Source organism: Uranotaenia lowii, chromosome 1, assembly GCF_029784155.1.
Source record: "Uranotaenia lowii strain MFRU-FL chromosome 1, ASM2978415v1, whole genome shotgun sequence".
In the NCBI taxonomy this organism is placed as follows: Eukaryota; Metazoa; Arthropoda; class Insecta; order Diptera; family Culicidae; genus Uranotaenia; species Uranotaenia lowii.
This window is the reverse complement of record NC_073691.1, coordinates 114611717-114627314: the sequence shown is the minus strand read 5'-3', so window position 1 is coordinate 114627314 and position 15598 is coordinate 114611717. Positions and strand designations below refer to the sequence as shown.

At 35.2% G+C, this 15598-nt stretch overlaps 1 protein-coding gene across 1 annotated transcript in view; it reads right to left on the bottom strand.

The window, feature by feature from the left end:
- LOC129739070 (tachykinin-like peptides receptor 99D) overlaps nucleotides 1-10355 on the bottom strand; it is a 132543-nt gene extending 122188 nt beyond the window's left edge. The window contains exon 1 of the mRNA XM_055730444.1: nucleotides 9646-10355. The gene's annotated coding sequence lies outside the window, so the exon portion shown is untranslated. The remainder of the gene's footprint in view (nucleotides 1-9645) is intronic.
- Between the last annotated feature and the right edge of the window lie 5243 nt (nucleotides 10356-15598).

Below are 15598 nucleotides of genomic sequence, written 5' to 3'. Positions count from 1 at the left end.
AAATGGATTTACAAGATTCTCATGCTCGTTTCCAGACTGTTTTGTTTATTACCGGATATCCAAGAAAAATTCGAGACAGTTCCGGTCGGGCCTAGACGTCCTAATTTAATGGAAACCTGACCGATTTTTGCCCGCATTCATTCACATTAGTCGAAAAATGTAGCATTCGGCAAAATACGCATCAAATTATGAGAAAATATAATATTTTGGTGAAAAAATGAATTTTTAGAGCGTTTTTTTTCTTCATAATTAACTTTGGATTTTTTTAAGCTTTGCAAATGATTTGATTTGTTTCGAAGGAAAACTTAAATTTCAAGTGATTTTTTCATCTTCCTCTGATTTTGTTCGAATAATATTTTAATTTGGCTTTTTTTTATTGGAAAGTTTGAAATCAAATACCCGGATTTTTCCAGGTCCGAAATAAAAACTTGACAGGACATTAAACATTTGTATACCACAACACCCATTCAATTTTTATTTCAATATACTGTAATAAAGTTATCATTGAATCATAACAAATTGATGATGACATAGTTTTTAACATCGTGAAAGTGTGTTTTAAAGTTTTTGATTCTCATAAAAAATTTAAAAAATCGAGCAATAGATGTACAAATTTTCGATGACGTAAAAAACTTTACCTAGTATGACGGATTGGCTTAATGATATCACCTACAAACTTTATATTGCGTTCATTATCCCTTATCAACACTGTTGGTGTATAAATATTTTTCGGACAATCACAAAAATTTTTGAAATAAATATTTTTATAATTCAGTTAGCTGTCTGGGGCAAAATGCAACAAAATGCAAATCAGAACTAAATCTCATAAATCGCGTTTCTTTATGCTGGGATATGATTGTTTTTCATTATGCGTTCGTAAACATTAAAATTTCATCCATCCTAAGATTTATTTTTATGATTTAAACTAATAGTATATTTTGAAGTATTTTCTACCCCTAAATGTATGCAGCAGATCAACACTTTTTTCTTAAAACATTTTTGACAGAAAAAAATGTAAAATTTAATTCGAACAAAACAAAAAAATACTGCAATTGGTGCTTTATGCGTTATGACATCACAAATGTATAAAAAACTATAAATTTTCAAACGTTTTCATTTGATTTTTCATTAATTACAGAGTTTGTTGCAACTTACCCCTTTTTCTTAATAGGGTGAAAATCGCATTTGTTTGTAAATTTAAAAATAACTGGTAAAACCAATAATTTTTCAGACTACGTCAGTTTGGTGTCCCATCTTACTTAAAACTTTTGATGTACAAGAGGTATGATTATCTGTAAGCATTAAGATTTTAGAAGCCATTGAAGTTGAAAATTGTTGCAGGTTGCCCCAGTTGGCGGTACTAATTTTTTAGGGATGAATAACACGATAGTGTTAAAATCCTAGACAAATAAACTACTTAAAATGGACTTTGGAGCATCGTTAGTGATCGTAAATGTGAAAAAGTTGATTCTAAATTCTGTTTGTACGGATTTAAGAAACGTAAAAAAAATATTTGTCACAAACGCAACAATTTTGTTTATTTAATTTCAACAAACATTTGTAGAAACAATTAAAGTGAAGATTCCAACAAACATACATGACCCATTCCAAGCACCCCTCAACTGGAGAACCGTTTTTTTATTTTTCATTATCCAAAAATAAATTACATAGCGTTAGAAAGGTTATTTCTTGAGTGTCATTTTCCATTAAAAGATTTTCAGCTACCTTTTTTTAGAATTGAGTATGTTAACGTTGAAATTTAAAAATTTTAGTATGAAAGTAAATTGATTTTTGCAAATATTCTTTACTTATAACATAACTTTGTCAAAAATCTAGCTATGTCAAAAAAATTATTGCAAAATGATGGTAGAAAAGCCATTTTTTAAGCATGATATAAGATAAATAACAGTCACTGAAAGTTTACGCTCTAGAATCGTTGATAAAGGTATCTATTTTAAGCGTTGTGACGTCACGAAAATTCTACTGTTTTTATATTTATGATTTACTGAAATTTCACATATTGTCGAAAATTGGAGGTCTCTTCAAACTTTTTGAGTGGAATTTAACGCAATTTTTAGATTGAAAATCGGTTCAACAGGTTGTAAGTTGCACCCGGGTAAAGAATGCGTTGTGACGTCAAGAAAATTTATTTACTTTTTTTTGAAAACGTTCAAGACTTTTTACTTCAACACTATGATAGTATTTCTTCAATTCAAGTTCAACACAACAATGTGCTTCAATAAACGAATTCAATCATCAAGTTTTTAAAGAAACTAATTTTTTTTGCATTAACTTAGTTGTTTTTAAACATTTCTAATAAAACATATAAAACAGCGCTTAAAAACGCTTGATTCAAGAATAAACAAACTATCAAACAAATGAAAAGAATATTTGTGAATCATAAAGCAGGTAGTTATCTGTGATTTGAATAAAAATCTTGCAAAAGATCAAGTTTTTCATATATCTATGTTAGAATGAAAAACAACGCTAGTAGCTTCAATTTCTTTCTGGCATTATGTTCAAACAAAATAAGTTCCATGCAATAAATGTAATGAGATTCAAAAAATCTGTGAACATGGTAAACTTAACAGATTAACTTTTTTTATTAAAAAAAATCATAAGATTTTCATAGAAAATTAATCAATAAAATTAATTAAACTATTTTAATAGAAAACTGCCCTTATTAAAATTTCCACCTAAAAAAATGTCACTAGAAAATCCAAATCGTGTTTACATAAAATCTCACAAAGGAGACTTTGTACTGAATAACAAAATTAAATAGATTCAAATATGTACTAGGGTAAATGTACCCGAACTTGGCCCCTAAGGCATGGTTGACTATATTTCCCATGATTGTAGTCTTCCTGTAATATGTACCTTCAAAAGTCCTTAGACAAATATGATTGCTTACTAGCCTGAAATGTAGTAAAAATATATCCTAGCTTTAAAGCGGTGGATAATTTGAGATAAACCTGATCAAACTTTTGATTGAAATGCTCCTTATTGTGGCCCCCGTTCCGAATTGTGGCCCTTTATGAGTTCCTTAAATTAGCCGCCTCTAGAAGAAATTTGCCTCACTAATACAACAACAGCCCCCACGAATTCGTTGATAATATCCTGGAAGGAAGCACAACAATGTTCATTGTTGTTTTCAAAAAGTCGAAAGTACGAAATGTCAACCAATTTTTAGAATTGATATTTGCGTGCAGAATTATAATCTTACGTAAAAAAGTTTCACTTGTTTGTTTCACTTTTTGGTGTGTTTAAAATTTCTATTATCAGAATGACAATCTAGAACAAATAGGTTCCACAATATTGCATTGGTTAACATAAATTAACCAAGCAAACAAATCGTTTGTTCAATTTTTTAAAATGAAATCATGATGGATCTGTTCCCATTGAAGTTAACATACGATAGTGAATGTTCATGTTTTTTTTTATTCCATTCCCATAAAAGGAGGAGAGACATTTTAAAAACCATTATGACCGAGGCAAGGAGCAAGCTTACTCCAGCCAGCCTGATAGAAATAGATTGCATCTCACTCGTTCGTTTGGGGACTATAGCCAATGGAACCGAACAACAAATTTACAAGCTGGGTGAAATTCAAGCTGCATCCCACTCGCACTCATGCAAAATCATCATCCAAACTCGGCAGCGCTTCCTTCGCATATTCCTTTCCTAAGGAAAACAAACGTCGTCACCTCTGCTGATGCACAGTGATCCATAATATAAAACAAACTTGGTCAAAATATTACTTTTGATTCACATGAAATTGAAAACAATAAAATTTAGCTCTTATTAGCATAATTTTTCAACATTGTAATGCAATTACTTTTTTTAATCAACATAATATTTAGAATGTCATAATTTGAACTTTGTAACCATTCCTTTCAAAGCGACACATATACAGCAAATGTTTATCTCCAGCACAAATAAAATGAAATCAAAATACGTTGAACCTTATTTCCAATTGTAGATGTTTTTTTGGGTATGGATAAAGTTACTTCAACGTTGAGATCCAAGATATCGATTCGGATCCGAATCCTGTTGATTTCGTGCTCAGAAGTTGAGAGGAAAAGAAATTTACCAAAAAAAAGGCAGCTAAACTTTTAGTATTATAATTCCAAGTAAGATGCCAAATACGCTTGAGAGATAAATGAATTGATTATAGTCCAAAATACATTTATGGTATTTTTAAGTTATTTCAATCATTCTTTTTACTTTCGACCGGTTTTAAATTTCCAGACCACTGTGCACTAACGGCCGACGATTCGGCTGCCGGCTGCCGGCTACCATCTGCCTGCTGATTTCGTTCTCACACATACATACAAACCTCAATTAGTGGAATTTCATGCCAAGATTAGGCGAAAAAAATGTTTATATTTTCTTCAATTTTAGATCAAATATGTACGTTGTTTGGAGTAGGTTATAATTTTATATTTTTTGCCACGTTTTGCTGTAACCAACGGTATTTTTTAGTGATTTTTCATAGGGAAGTGTGTTTTTAAAATCGATCCGAAGGTGGCAGATGCACTAGCAAGGTAGGTTCATTTCAGATTTTTTCCGAAAATCGTAATTTTACTTCCAGTTCGTCATGTGAAAAAAAATTATTACGCAGTAATTTGGATTCAATTGCGGACAAATGTTATGCAGAATGTAGACAAATGCGATTTTCTTTTATGTTTGATTTATTTTATATTTTTAGGTATATGTTTGACATATAAATTACCAAAATGCATTTTGGCATGCCAAGATAAGGAGCATGCCAAGTTAAGGCTCACTTTCCCTAGCACAAGGTCTCATGCAAAATTTGGGTCAGATTATTCTAAGGGAAGGGGTTGCGCAACGCACCTGAAGTTTGTATGGAATTATGTAGATTTTGTTCGGCATGATAAAAAAAAACGTGTTTCGTCAATAATTTAGGTCTTTATCAACCAATTTTTCTTTTAATTTGAGTATTTTAAAGATTTGATTATGACAATATTTCATCTGAGGAACGCGTTTCGATTAGAGTGATCATAAAACAGCTATAATGCTCAAAATTAGCATCGATTAACGATCATTCAGGTATTTTTTGTATTTGACCCATCAGAAGCTAATTTTTGAATCTCAAAAACCTTTTTAACTAAACCATTGTCGAAATGGGATCTTGAGATAAACTATTTGTCATAATGAAAGTTTTGTGAATGACTATAATTAAAACAAATCAGCCGATAGGTACTTCAAAAATTGGTGCATAACTTGGTTTTAATGTCCTTCCAAATCCAATTTCTCATAAATCCATAAAAATTTTAGGCTCATTGTGCCCTCTATTTCCGTGGGCCAATCCCCAAATTTGGCACTGGACTTTGTGTTAGGCCTAGGATCTATTTTAGCTTGCAATTTATAAGATTTTCATTAGATGGCTGATTTAGGCACTCTAGTGTCCAGTGTTGGGCATCGCTAATTGAAAAATTAGCGGCGCTAATTAAATCGCTATCTCATTCAAATTTAGCGATCACTAATTAAAACCGCTAAATGAGTGGAAAAAGTTATCGCTTTAAGCTTAAAGCGCTAATCGCTAACTGTAGATAAATAATAACGTAAACAGGATGGCAACAGCATGGATTATGGTTAAATCTCAATTCGGTTGCTCAAATACTTTACAAACATAGTGCAGATTGATTATTGTGCCCGGTCTGTTGAAAAATCTATAACCAGGTGTCACTTTTTTTTAACTTTCAAAATAGTAATGCAAAATTCTCATGATAGGAGCATTGCCAAACGTGTATCTAAAAAACTAAATGAAATAAAAATGCAAATTAATTTTATGGTAATACTATCTTATTTTTATTTTACCTGATTTGAAATACTTGTAAAGACTGATTTGTGAAAAGTAAAATATGTAAAATATTGATCAAGTAGGCCGCTTTCTGTAATTTTGCAAGCAAAAAACAGTATCTGAAAATTGACCTTCTAGCTTTGAATTATATAAATGATGTTTAAAATAGTTTAATACTGTTTAACAAAATTTATTGAATTGTTTGTCTGAGAATGTTGAGAAAAGAAGTACTTAAAGAGAAAAAAAAGTTAATCTGTATGAGGCACTTCTTCCCTGAGACCATTCGAAGTGACCATTGCTTTTCACTTGGAGCGCATATTGGTGTAAGAATGATGCCCGATGTCTTCTTTACTTGTCAAATGACAAAAAGTCTACTTCTATCAGTAATAATTCGTGAATTTGAAACAAGTAAATGGAAGTTAGCGTTCTTCATTTAGCGGAACCAAAAAATAGCGGAGCTTTTTAATTCGCTAGCTAAATCAAAATTTAGCAGCAAAATTAAACCGCTAACAAAAAGTTATCGGACTAACTAGCGATTAGCGGATTAGCGTTTTTGTGCCGAACACTGCTAGTGTCGATTAACTACCTTTGAAAAGATCGAAGGCTTTGAAATTATCATTTATTTTTCCTTTCCTTTGCAATTAAAGATTAAAAAGATTCAGAAACACATTTCAATGCTTTTACGAATAAATATTTCCTAGTTTTAGTTTTGTCCTAAATAATATTCATATGATCGCACAAAAAAACTTCGAATAAAATTGTTGTGAGCAGTGTTGCAAACCTTATCTGCTTATATGGGCCTTTAAGATTTAATTCCTTTTAATTTTTGGGAATAAATGGATCGGTTTCATCACCAAATCACATTATTTATTAAGTTTTTAAGCATTTTAAGTAAATCAAGCATTCATTTTAAGATTATACTTTGATTAATTTCATGTAGCTAACCATGAAATTTCGTGACGTCATAACGCTTTGCAAAACCCTGCTTTTAAAAAATCGTGCGTTGTGACGTCACGAAACTGAATCACTCTAAAATAAACTGAAATCAAAATTTGAAAAAATCAAAAACAGCGATTTGTTGGTTGTAATGAATCGATACTTTCCTGAAATTTTCATGAAATTTGATCAAATAGAAGAGCAGAAAATTGCGGCGTTGTAAATAAAAACTGAAAAGTGGGAAAAGTGGCGCGTTGTGACGTCACGGTTTCTTTTGCTTATATTTTGTCAACTATTTATTCTATACAAATACTTTTGGTTTCAAATTGTAGAGAATTAAATTTTGACCCTATAATGTACAATTTTTAACAATGTGCAATATGACCTGTAAAACTTACATACAATATACCAAAAAATGGTTTTGCAAACGTTGTGACGTCACGCTGGAATGGGTCACATACATATTTTGGCTGTATTGCCGCAGTGGTATTCGGTGGTAAAAATGTGGTGAAGATCGACCCATCTTCGGTTTTCAGCTCATCTGCATTAAAATGCGCAGAACAATTCGGTATCGATTTTTGAATACGGCGAATGCGCCAAGACCTTTGTTTTGAGAAAATCGCATTCCAAGTTTCGGAAAATAAATCAATTTCCTATTTAGCTGCATTTTCCAATTATTTTCCTAAAAAAGTCGCTTAAATGTTTTCAAATTGATTTAATTTCATAACCCGATCGATAAATATAGCTTTTCCGTGCTAATTACTTCAAAAAATTAATATATATATAACTGCGGGCCCTTTTACCACAGACTGGTGCTCTCATTTTGTTCATTCGCCAAATTGGAGCGCCCTTTTGAATTGCAGAATGACTGTTCGCCTTTTGGATCACTCATTAAAGAAGCAATATTCAAGCAAATTTCGGCTTGAAAGCGGGTCCAAATGATCACATGAAAACATAAGCACATTGTGGCCTTTTTGTTCGCGACGAAATTTCGAGGGGAAATGGGCGAATGAACTGTGGGATTACACACTCATAAAAAAGCTATTCGCCTTATTAAAAAAATTAAATTTAACTTCACTAAAATAAGAAACATTAAAAAAAGATCATATTTTCGGATGTAAAATAAAAAGTTTAATGCATTTATGTGATTATCTGGGTTTGTTTACAATTGGCGCATTCGCCGTATTCAAAAATCGATACCGAATTGTCTAAAACAATAGCAGCTTTGATAGGTAGACCAGATTCTTCAAGAGACTTGGATAAATGTCACCAAATAATGACATTCTGATATGATAGGCGATTATAACCAAACCAAAATCCCAAAGAGGGTGTATTTTCAAAACGGCTCAGAAACATCAGAAATGTTTCTTTGTTATTTTCATAGCAAGTGATAAAATCCGTGCAATCGCGATGGTACAGAAGTCTGTACAGTGATTGATCAACTGTCAGCAATCATAAAAACTTATTTGAATAAAAGACTACATGTCCTAACCTCACTTCAGCTTAAGCTACTTATCTGTAGCTGCAAATATAGTCATTAAGTTTTGAAATGGAGATACATGCTCTAGGCTGGATTTTCAAAAGCACAAAAGCGACTATCACAAAAGAAAGTACTGGAGTAACATTTTCAACGCTTATTCGCTCTTTATGCCTCTGAGAATTAACCGCATGGCTCATAAACAACATTATTATATTTTTATGCCAAAAAAGTATTTAAATTAAACATATTTATTCAAATTAGAAACATTTTTAAAAGTTACGTTATATAGAGACTAAAGTTGCTTTATATTGGGTTACGTTATATCGAGGTTGCTTTAAAAAGAGGTTGCTTTATATCGAGGTATTACTGTACTAATTTTAAAGCCTTTCGATTTTTGTTTTGATTTATCTACGCGATTTCAAGGATTTTTACTACAAAAATTCCAACGATATGAATGATTATGGAACATGGCACTTCTAGTTAGTTTAGTATGAACTTGTATATTATGATAAAAAAAAAACAATTTAACGTAGGAAAAAGTTGAGAAATTGAATTCAATTTGAGAAAAAGCTTTAACAAAAAAAGTCTTAAATAATCAAAATTGAATGCCAAATTATTTAAAAACTAAACAAAGATATATTAATATCAAATTAAACTACGGTTTTTTTTAAAATCCGTAGTTAACGTATATAACTTGGAATATTTCCGCTTAAAAAAATGTGTTGATTCACAAGAGCCGTGTAGGAGAATCGTACCCATGACAAAAAAACGTGTAAATAGAAACCGTTTTAGAAAAACTAAGCAGCTTAAAAATCTGTTTTTACTTACAATGTTATATAAAAATTTTATATTAAGCATGGAATTTTTTTAAAGTAGTTTTTGGAAATTTCTTCTGATTTACAAATTCAGACAAGTTTTTTTAATCTCAATCAACCACAAACACCCTCCTGCACCCCATTAACAAGGTATGGAATTAATTTGAAAAATCGTATTGAAATGAATTGAGAATTTCAACAAATATTTTTTTTAAATTTGATGGGCTATAACTTCACTGAAGATTTAATTTGAATAAATATCAAAAAATAGAGCGTTATGTCATGAAGATTTAAAAGATAGTTATCTGCAATTATTTGTTGGTTACCCAGAAAAGGATAACTGTTATTTTTTTCAGGTATTTTCATCCTATTGGATGATTCATCCCATATACCCTAGGATGACTGTTAAAAGTTTTTTAACTGAACTCAACCAAAGAAGAGGAAAATTCAACTCAACTCTGTCACAGCGCAAACATCGTTTATGCAAATTTGTGATACTTGAAGATAATTATGCAGTTTGGCGCCATGCCGTTATCACACTCAACGTGTTGAGCACGAGTGAAAATATAACTTAAGGAAAATGAGCACTTACCATGTAAGAGTCAGGTACACAGATATAGGACTCTCAATGCTTGAAGGTTTGGATTCGTTCTGCGGCATTCATTTTCGGATCAGCCAAGTTTTCCACGGAAGGATTAAAATCTTGATGACTGGGACTAAATTATGTGTGATGTTTCTATCATTCCAAAATTCTCTTACATCACGCCGATGGGAATGGTATCGTTTTCAATTAACTTTGGATGGGGTGTAAGTGGGCACAAATCACTTTTTTTCGTCAAATACACAGTACAGCACAGTACAGCAAGTACTACTCTCGTATCATTCCATTTAACTCAGCAGGAAAAAAACACTCTCGTTCAACAGATTAACTCAAGCTCTAGAACCGAAACATCCTTCACCCATGTTAAACCGCATAGCTTCTAGCGCCGATCCGTTTGAGTGAAGGATCTTGAAATGTTGAAATTTAATCCTTTTCCACGTAAAATTACACAATGATTAGCTGTTTCTTAATTGCGACTCATGCAGCTATTGTGTTGTTTAGCTTTATGGATACAATATTTGATTCACACACTTTCAATACGACGCAATTGGATTCCGAGCAGAATTAGTGAAGATTTCGACTTTTCAAGATAACATTTATCGCAGCACATGTAGTAAAAAACCGTTACAAACGACACCTGAATCGCCGATTGAACTTAGTGAACACTTATCGCCCGGTGATTGCTAGCATTCAGAAGGAAGTCAGTGGAACGACTGAAACAAACCGGGCGGTCGACGTTTTGAATCCGAAAGATATATTTACCAAGATGCGAAATCGAATTCGTGTCAGGCATGCGCTGATAAAAATAGCCGATGACTGACGAAGATATCAGGGATGCCACATTTACAACCTTTCGATTGTCTGTCCGTAAAAGTTTGTCTAGATAATATTTTTTAACTCATAAGGGGCCATTCCCATACTCAGTTGACTAGCCGAACGGGGCAGTTCATTTTACCCGGTTGTTCCGTATACGAATATTCGCGGTGTAGTCAATATAGTGTTTTTTTGTAAATTATGTTCAAAAGTGAATAAAGTATCGGCTTTCCCTTTTACCGACGTAGCACATGGAATTGTAATTGAATTAAGTTTTGCAATGTACTACGAATAGTGATGATAAAAATTGTAAAAAATTGCCTTGCACTTCAAATGTTGAAATTGAATTGCGGCAATCAGTGTGGGAATCGAAAAATCAAATGTTTAGTAGCGATGGCTAATGTTTACCATGTTGCTAATTTCAACAGCAACTTATGTGATAGTGTATAGCTGTATGAAAAAGTGGTCGGAAAAAATGTGTGAGTGAGTGTTCGTGATCAAAGGAAGTATGGTCGAATGATGACAGAACTATCCGCGATGCCAGGTAAATGTTTGACGTTTTGTAGTTATGAAAATGTATGACCGTTTTCAAAAGCTCTCCGAAAGCTTCCTAACTAATCAAAACTTTTCTATGGAGGACATGGTGTCGCTAGTGTTTGCTTTAGGATTGTTCGATCTTCGGGAAAAGATCGATCTCCAAGATCGATTCAGATAAACTGTGACGGGAGTAACGGATGCGTCACCGATGTACAAGATGTCAAAATGACATTTCAGCCTGGAAACGTCAATCGTATTACAACTGAAGTCTCGCGGTGAATCAGCACCTTTTTTCTGCCATATCGTAGGAGTGATCTAAACCACTGTTATTTAAGTGAAAATACCACATAGTATAACCTTTAGTTACCATTTGAACTGGTTCGCCAAACCAATAAAGCTTGTGTAGCTTTGTTTTGTAGACAATTCTGTAAGTAATTACAAAGCTTCTGTACTGGTTAGCCGACTTAGTATTTCTATTTTCCATAGGTTAGAATTGCGTGGATCCAAGATACTTAAAAGTCGATAAGTTGTCTATAACACCTCGAAGCTAATCGCTGTAAGTAGTTGTTTTCGCATAATGATTGCTCGATCATAATACAGCCAATTACAGATTATTAAGTACGGTAATCACCGCTCACGACCTAGGGTCAATTATGTAAAAAAGGCCAACTACAATTGTAAGTAGTCCTATGAAATCTAACCTAGCAGTTTCTAACCACAATGTAAATTCTAGCTTAAAGCATCGTCCAAAATAAAGACTGCTAAAGAACTGGCGCTTGTTTTTTTGACCGCTCGGTACGCGAACATTCTTTAAGAATTGTATTATTCTTGGAACAGGCAAACCCGTCGGGAAAGGATTCACTAATAGAAAAACAATGGCTACAATTCCCACCGAAACCAACGACAAGACGGTCGATTCGATTCCACAGACGTGTGCTGAATGCTCTCTGGGTGAAGAGGTTGATTACATGGTAGCTTGTGACATCTGTGGAAGGTGGAGTCACTTTCAGTGCGTAGGCGTAACAGACTCGATTAAGGATCGTAGCTGGATTTGTAAACTTTGCAGCGAGAAGACAACGGACCCTGCTCCGTCTAAACCCGCACGTTCTAAAGCGGCCTCTTATCGTATATCAGTGGTCTCAGCAGAGCTTGATCTCCGTCCCAAACAGTTGGAGGAGGAAAAGGAGTCACAAATGCGTTTACTAGAGGCGCGACAACAACTGGAAAAAAAGCTCTCGAAGAAAAGGAAGCTTTGAATATAAAGTTTATAGATCGAAAATATAAACTTCTGGTAGAAGAAAATCGGGCCGATGTTGGCGAAGCTAGTGTTCGCAGTCAAGGCAGCCGAGCAAGTAGTAACAGCAAGATCCAGCGATGGTTGAAGGGACAACAACATCAGCAGATTGGAAAGGATGTGCCTCTGGAAAGATCAGAAATGCCAGCAGCAGCTATGGAAAATTGCAATGTAAGGAAACCAACCGAAAACGTGGGACACATTAGTTACGAAATTTCCCCTATTTCGAAAGAGCCGGTTATAGGTTTAACCGCCGTAGAAGTGCCTACCGGCGGTTTAGCATCTGAGCCTATAGTGTCAACCGAATTCAGGACGAACCCCAGAGCTCCAAATTACATCACCGAATTCCGACAGGATAGAAATTTGATAAACTATTCAACACCAATTATTCGTCGGAATTCAATCGAAGCTCTCAAAGCAAGAAAACGCTTTTTTGGTTGTTTCAAGCTCAAGCTACAAAGAGTTATTTTATTATAGTTTACAGGATTTCGATAACAACTTTAATTTACTTACAAATTAGTCTCCGAATAAATTCAAAATATTCCGCAAATAGAATACTACGCAACTCTATGCTTAACAAATCTGGAACTAAATAATAATGGTGTTACTAATAATATAAATTGATTTTAATCCAGATAAATACTTTTCGTTTCTACAACGTGGTTTCAGTTCCAAATTTAGTTTCTACAGAGATAACTGAGAGATGTAATAAAGAGAATAGTAAATACGCCAGGGATCGCTCTGTCAGATGGAGGCGTACGATACGCGTGAGAATGATCGCTACGAGGGGCTTTCTTGCACGCAACATCCTCCCCCTCATGCCGTCTGGATTTCTGGTTCAGCGGCATGTACTCCAACATCCAGTAGTGCAAGTTTCGTGAACGGACGATTCTTCAAAATTCCCTTGCTTGTCAGTATATCTGCTTGCCTAGCAACGCCATCTGGTCCAGGATACGTTTGCATAACTCGACCCCTTAGCCATCGGTTACGGATATTTTAATCTACTAAAACCACTAATTCACCTTGTTGAATAGGACGAACATTTTCAAACCATTTTGTTCTCCTGGTTATAGTAGGTAAGTAACTGACGGTCCATTTTTTCCAAAAAAATTGTAAAGTAGATTGTATTAAGTTCCAACTCCCCCTAAGTGCTTTGCCCATTTCAACGTGTTCTTTAATACCTTGCTTAACGCCCTTTGAACCCAACATCAAAAAATGGTTTGGCGTTAGAGATTCTTCACACTCTGTCCTGATTGGGATGAATGTAAGTGGCCTCGAATTGATCATGTGCTCGGCCTCAGCCATGAATGTCATTAGCGACTCATCGTCTAGTTTATCATTTATAGGAATAGCTGCCAATGCTGTTTTCACCGAACGAACCATTCTCTCCCAGCAACCTCCCATATGAGGTGCTGCCGGGGGAATAAAAAACCACTGCGTTCGTGCATCCGTAAACGTACTACCGAGAACTTCATTCAGCTTTTTTATCTCCTCTCTTAATTCACGTCTGGCGCCCTGGAAGTTCGTCCCGTGATCGGAATAAATTTCTTCTGGAGCTCCTCTTCTAGCTATAAATCTTCGGATGGCTTTCTTGCATGAATCAGTAGTAAGGGACGCAGCTACCTCCAAGTGTATGGCTCGAACTGTGAGGCATGTGAAAAGAACTGCCCATCGTTTCACTGCCGATCTGCCGACTTTGATAAGGTAAGGCCCGAAATAGTCGATCCCTGTGAACGTGAAGGGACGTACTAAAGGTGTTAAACGCACTCGTGGCAGCGGCCCCATTCTTGGAACTTTTGGGGTTGATTTGTATACACGACACCACATACAAGCTTTCTTCGTAAGTTGCAGTTGGACTCTCAGCCTGGGTACACGGAACCTCTGCCTTATTTCGTTCACCACTGTCTCTTCGTTGGCGTGTCGATATTGGCGGTGATACCAATCTATAAGTAAGTAAGCGATGCGATGGTTCCTTGGGAGTATAATTGGGTACTTAGCATCTTGGGACATCCAGCGCGCTGCTTGCATTCGACCGTCCTGTCTGATTACTTCGAGTTCGTCCATTATTGGGCTCAGGTTGAAGATAGAACTGGATTTATCTAAAGGCCACTTCGTGGAAATGCTTGTTCGTTGATTATGTTTGAATACAGCTACTTCATCTGGAAATCCATCCATTTGAGCTAGTCGCCAAAGAGTGCGTTCTGCTTTCTTGATATGTTCGCTAGTTAACTTGGTTTTTGGTAGGGTTCCAAGTCGTTTACGCTGAGGAATGAACTCGAGGAAACAATGAACGTAAGCAATGCTTCTCAAAAGGCGTTCCCATTTGGAAAAGCGATGAAGGTCGATTAATGGTTCCTTTTTAACATGGGTGTTGACAAAGGCCGGGCGTAGCTCTTGTACCACTTCACTTACAGGTTCTAAACGTTCTTGAATAGGCCATTCTCCTTCCGGTGTGTATAGATATTCAGGGGCGTTGAACCAACGGCTGTCACAGTTGAATGAAGGGCCCTTCCCCCACTTAGTTGCTTCGTCTGCTACATTCAAGCGAGTTGGAACCCAGTTCCATTCGTCGATAGTCGTCAAATTCAAGATTTCATTCACTCGAAAGGCCACATATTGTCGATATCGTCGGACATCGGATCTGATCCAGGAGAGTACGGTTGATGATTCGCTCCACATGAATGTTTTGGCTATGTGCAGAGAATGTTCTTGAATGATAGTTTTCTTCAAACGTGCCCCAATGACGGCAGCCAACAACTCCATACGGGGCATAGAGTGAAGTTCCAATGGTGCCACTTTTGTTTTGGATGACACTAAAGTGCAACGGATTGTTCCTCGATCTACAATTCTGAAGTAAGCCACGGCCGCGTAAGCTTTTTCACTGGCATCTACGAAAATGTGGAGCTGAATATTGTCCAAACTAGTGATGGTGTAGCCAGGAAAATAACATCTATTAATCTGAACTCCCTCTAATTTACTAAGAACAGCCAACCACAATCGCCATTGATCTTGAATATTTGTAGGCACCTTCTCGTCCCAACCAGTTTTTGTTCGCCACACATCCTGAATCAGGATCTTACCGTGTATCACAAAGGTTGCAACCAGTCCAAGGGGATCGTATATACTCATGACAACGCTTAAAATTTGTCTTTTTGTGGGAATATAACCGTCGTCTACTAGTTTTGTCACGTCGTCACGAAAATTGAGAGCGAACTTGAAAACATCGCTTTCAGGTTTCCACACCATGCCTAAGAGTCGTTCTCCTGTCGATTCTTTATCAAAACGAAGATTTTTAACCGC